This window comes from Berghia stephanieae, chromosome 13 (assembly GCF_034508935.2).
Source record: "Berghia stephanieae isolate SIO BIC M18660-M18661 chromosome 13, UCSD_Bste_1.3, whole genome shotgun sequence".
In the NCBI taxonomy this organism is placed as follows: Eukaryota; Metazoa; Mollusca; class Gastropoda; order Nudibranchia; family Aeolidiidae; genus Berghia; species Berghia stephanieae.
This window is the reverse complement of record NC_088372.1, coordinates 9,523,431-9,529,837: the sequence shown is the minus strand read 5'-3', so window position 1 is coordinate 9,529,837 and position 6,407 is coordinate 9,523,431.

Genomic DNA, 6,407 nt, shown 5'->3' with positions numbered 1-6,407 from the left:
TTAATTTTAACGTCCTCAATTTAAATCGATTAAAATATTGATATACAATATAAAACAAAATCGACCAATGCCCGTCACTGGAAATCTTTGTGTTCGAGGGAACTAAACTTGTACACACATATGAAGAAGGAATGAACTGAAGTCACCTCCCGTGGAATGACGTCAGGATATCGGTCTGGAATACCAGTTTGACGTGTTTAAAGTAAAAACTTGGCATATTTTGATTTTAACGCATCCCTATTAGTGCTTAGGCCACTGGGACCCCCCCCCCTCCCCCCCCCCTTTGGGAGTTTATGCCACTATGTTTTTCAAATAATAGAACTTATTGGCCATACAAATTCCACTGTTACCGTAAAAATAAGTGTCATTTAAGAGAGTTATGGCTCTTTGAAAAAAGTGAGTTGTGTCCCCTTGCAAAAAAGAGACAACATTTCTTTCAAAGGCTCTGGAGACTACAATATTAATTCAAATATATGCAAATTGGGTATCAAACTGAAGGAAATTGAATATACTATCAAACTATGTGCACAAGCTTTCAATTTGTAAATATTATATAGATTCACAGAAAGTTGAAACAATTTGTCAGTAATCTCATGACGTGTCATATCTAAACTTATGGGCTATTTCAGTGTTTTACACAAACATTATTTTAAATATGGCCAAAAACAGCATGTTCATTAAAAAAGTAGCACTGAAGAAAGCTATGGCCCAAGCCTCAACAACAACCTTCATATTTCTACGTCACAGGAAAAACTAAAAGTGTACGCAACCCTTAAATTTTTCTCCACTTTGTGGGATGCCAAATTCATCATAATTTTCATTCTTTTTAAACATGGTATTGATGTCCAGTTGTCACATTTAAAAGTAAGTTGAAGGTGTGGTAAAAACAATAGATATATCATGAAAAAAGACTAATTTGTTCACAACCCAAGTGAAGCATCATTACCGAAGACTTTTGAACGAAATCGCATTGTTATATTATGAAGAATAATTGATACTCAAAAGGGATTCTTGATTCAAGATGCAGTAAGTACATAAAAACAATATCCTTATGTGTTTTGCAAACATGCTTTACTCCTTAACAGTTTGCACTGCTCACCAATTTATTACATATCCTCATCATCAGTAGCAAAATCCTCTTCGTCCTCTGAAGTGTCGTCAAGGAAATCACTGTCAAAGCTATCACTACCATCCTCGGCATATGTATCTTCGTCAGTACTGGTGCAGCTTTCTTCATACACAATTTCCTGCAACTCATCTGGAATGAAAGCATCTTTGAACCACTGTACTTCCAATTCATTTGCAGAATTTCTCTGCCAACCGTTATCCTCTGGTTTTAGAATGCTAGGATTCTGGCACACTGCATTCCTCCAAATGAGAGTTTGAAAGTTGGCTCTTGATATGTGCAGTGACAATACTTGACTACAAGGAGGCATCTGACACAGATCAATTCCACCACTGCATGAGATGGTACCTTTCTTTCCTTTGAAACGCTGGCGAACTATGTCATACCTCACTTTGTTGACACTTGTGCATGAGGTTTTGCCATACAGCTTGCACACAAATGACTCTAACATGAGACAGTCATTACTCGAAACAGCTGCTGATGTTCCAAATCTGGAGAACAGAATTCTAAGATCTTCCTCTTTTTGAAGAAATTTTAGAGCTTTCAGCTTTCCTTGCCCAGCAAAGCAACTTGTTGTGTCACAGCCTGTGAATGCATGGACACCAAGTAATGCATCACACATCTGTTTAGACAAAGTCTTTGCTATCTGAGAGACATTGATTTGTCGCCTGTTGTTGCCACAGCCAGTATCAAAAATCAGGGTCTTTCCAATTGTCTCTGAGAATGAAAGGAGAAGTAAGAAGACATCCGTGTCTGGTGATCTGACAACAATTGTTTCACAGTTTGGTTGGCGGGAAGCATATTGACAGTGCAGTATAATTCGTGTGTCTGCCTCTTCCTGTGATGAGTAGAGATCTAGACAAGGTACAGCTGTGGTAAATTCATCCGTGTCACTGTAAAGTAAGGTGCATCTCTCTCTTCACAGACAAAGAAGATTTCCCTGTTTCTAAGTTTCTTTGCATATTCGTTACTTTCCCATTCCTTGAGGAGAAACCTGATAAGAGATCTTTTGTTATCAACGCAGCTGAGAAATGATTTCCAACGTCTGGGCACTGTTGTTGCAGATCCTCTTAACAAGTATGCATTATCTTCAGAAGATCCTCTCCTCAATCTCTCACAACCTTTGATTGAATCTTCTATGTAAGTATCAGTCACAAAGTGCACACAAGCTGCTTGTGGTAAGGAGGAAAATGTAAGTTTGGCTACTTCACCAAATGTATTTGGGATTGCTGACAGAGTTTGTAACAGTGCATTGCCATCAACAATGTAAACGGTGTTTTGTTTTTTTTTTGCATAATCCTCGAACATTAATGAATTGTCAGGCGTGAGCTTGTGCAACAGAGTTGCTTTGTTGGTCTTCAGAGGTAAACCATCTGATGAAGCCAGCGACCATGGAGTAGGTGTTAGAGGATATTGAAGAACTTTTTGAAGATCAACACTGTGCTCTTGGGACAAAACAAGAAGCTGGCCAAATAAATTTCTTTGTACCTTGATTTTGACCACGTTCATGTCTTTTTTCACTGTTACCACTTTCCTCAATGATGCAAATGTCTTGGTCTTGTTCCTTTCTAATGGCTTGTGAAATTCTACAGTCTTTTCCTTCAGTCTGTTTTCAACAAAACTTTCAAACAATCTTTTTCCTGTTTTTTCCACGGCTAGCAGGTCATCAGCAACATCCTCTTGCATTTTCATTCCTGAAGCTAGACTGACCAGACCATCTTCAACTTCAAAGGGATTGATAAATGCTGAAAATGCCTGGAGGATCTTTTGCACTCGCTTTTCACTTTGTCTTTTTTCTGCAAGGTTCAATTCTTTGTGGGTGTCTATATCTATACAGTTGTTGTTGCTGATCATTCTTTGGGTTGCTGATACATATTCTGCTCGATTGTGTCTTGTTACACTCCAACGGTAATAGCTTGGAAGACTCTTGCTGAACCCAACAATACCTCCTTTTGTCTTTGCATGTTTGTTTATTGTTTGTCCAATGGTCATATCAACTGCTATTCTTCCAGCAGGCGTCCTTGATCTGGAGACACTAAATCCATTATCTTGTAACATTTCTTCTGCCCCTGGGTGGGAATGAATCAGGTTGGCTAGTGACACAAAATATACACTGAGCAGTGGCGGTTCTAGCCTATTTACAGTGGTGGGGCAAAGATGATTCGGTCATAAATATATATATATATATATATATATATATATATATATATATATATATATATATATATATATATATATATATATATATATATATATATATATATTATTTTTTATTTTATTTTATTTATTTATTTATTTTTTAATTAATTTTTTTTAATTATTATTTTTTTTTTCACCTTTAAAAAATAATATTTCAACCACAAATAATCACATTCACAATGAAATGACAATACAAGTAGATTTTAATTATTCCAAACGTAATCAAAACTGAATCACGAAAGAGAATACCACTAAAAAATAAAGCGACGAGACATAATGCGACAACACCTTGACAATACAAGTCCATTTCGTTCACTCGAAAAAATTAAAGATTTGCTTTAATCCCTCAACGGCGAGATTAATATTTCTGTTACATTATTGGTTTTCAGTAGTATGTAGTAACCTTAAAGTTTTAATCGAGAAGCAACAACAGCGATATGACTCGAGTTTCATTCAGAGCTCAAATTGCATTTCACTGCTGTCTTGATGATTAGAGTGATTGTGCCGGTGGTGGTAGTGGTTGGAATAGTGGTAGCGGTGGTGGTGGTGGTGGAGGAGGATGTAATTATGGTAGTGGTTTTGGTGGTGCTGTTGGTTAGAATGATAGTTGTGGAGACGATGACGGAAATGTTATGATGATGTTGATATTGTTTTTATTGCTATTGTAGTACTTGTTGTTAATATTGTTGTTGTTGTTAATGATGAAGATAATGATGATGATGATGATGATGATGATGATGATGATGATGATGATGATGATGATGATGATAATGATGATTATGATGACAACGACGATGTCGTCGACAATGATGGTTACCATACGATATTACAAAGTTTATTCAATCTTAGGCTTTCGACAATAAATCATACAATTTGATGACCACATGAAAGTGGGAAAAAAATGGTAAATGGAACCAAACAATAAACTGATACCATTAATAACCACACAAAAATACAACAATAGTAATACCACCAATACGTACAATAATAATAATAATAATAATAATAATAATAATAATAATAATAATAATAATAATAATAATAATAATAATAATAATAATAATAACAACAATAATAATGATGATGATGATAATAATAATAATAATAATAATAATAATAATAATAATAATAATAATAATAATAATAATAATAATAATAATAACAATAATAATATTACCATCATCATTACTACCACCACCATCATTACTACTACCACCACCGCTACCACTATCACTACCACCATCACCATCATTATTACGTTTCCAATCATTTTTTCTCGTTTAAAAAAAATTGATATCTATCAAAACAGTCGAAATTCCGGTCATTTTTTAAAAGGGTAGTTAAAATATATCTACGATTTTATTAGCCCTGAAAACTACGATTTTTATTTTCCTATTTCAAGTAGGCAGCTCTGCTATGACAAGTACTCGTATCAGTATCAGTTCCATAGTCAAAATAAGACAAACAAAAACAACGTTTATTTAATCTTAGGCTTTCGCCAATACTTCATACAATACAATTAAGACAAAATAATGTTACGAATTTCTCCTCATGCATTCGTTAGACTATAACAATAACGACCGTGTTATCTTTACTCCTTACCCAACCAACCCCGAGCTTCCCGCCTCTTCATCGCGAACTATCTTATGTATGTATTAGCTTCAGGACGGGCAAGTACGGAATCTGCCCACCCTTCCGTATTTCCTCTATAAGTCAGTTAGAATTCAACTCTCTCCTTTTCTCAGAAGAGTATTTCTCGTATACTGATTCAAATGTTGAGCAAACCAAAATGGTGGTTGTATTTTATATATTTATTTAGTCGTGACTTTTGAATAAAAGTGTTTGTTTTATTATACGGAATACAATAGAAAATTACATTGTTTTGCAAAATTATTTTGTCTGGCAATAAAAATACAGGGGTAATTACTTTAAGAATTAAAAAAAAAAAAAGAACTAACAAATTAATTTGTTAAAAAACAAAACAAAAAAAACAAAACAACAACAACAACAACAAAAAAACAAATAAGAAAACAATTTAAATAAATGAGTTTTGAGAAGCACTAAAGAAAACGAGAAAAAAAAGAAAAGTTTAAATGGATAAACAAATATATAAAAACAACACAAATCAATACTAAATTGATGTAAAATTAGTAAATTAATAAATTTAATTCAATACTGGAACATTCCCAAAGTCATTACATCAATGGTACCAGCACAAGTAAGGCAATAAATAAGAAAAAGTTCGTTTGCCAAAATCTCTATTTAGTTTTCACTGGTTAATAAGGTGGGCTCATTTGAATTAGCCCGACCTAGTACTAGAGAGGCCAGACAGCAAAAATCGGAGTTAGTTCACCGTCAGGCGACGAGACGATGAGATGACGATGTGGGCGGAGTGGAGTGGTTGGGGGGGGGGGGGGGGGGGGTGATAAAAAAAGAACAGGAGCGTATCCTGGTTTATGCATTAAGGGATGCATGGTGATTCGCAATCTATCAAAAATACACACAAATTGATTTCAGTACGAAGTATAAAGTTTAAGTAGTAACTTTTGAAATTATCTAATTTAAATTTGATTATTTCAGACCTGGTAATACAGCATATAACTTGAAAAAACAGGCTGGTATTTGCCCACCCTGCCCATTATTACCAGCCGTCCCTGACACTGAGATACTTGGCATAATTATGGTGATTCATGGTAAAAAGCAGTGGGCACAGTTCTTTTAAACAAGATATATGAAGAAGAAAGTTGTTTGTCTTTGTAGCTCGCAGAAACTGGAGGAGAAGCCAAACTCTGTCCATGTATTGGATCCAGTATTGTGCAGTTTTTCCGTACTTTCCTGAGCGGACACTCTCTTGAAGGCTTCATACTGGGAAAATAACTCAGCATACACAGTTGACTGGAGAATTTTATTAGCTGTATGGCTTGAAATTCCTTCGGTGAATTCCTTTATGTAAGACATGAGGTCTTTACTGAGTTTTGAATCCGTGTCCTGCTCAAATTTTGCAAGCAGAAGCCTCTCTAGAGCCTCCAAAACAGACACATGCACTCATATAGCCCTGTTGTAGTTCTTTCCACTCATAACC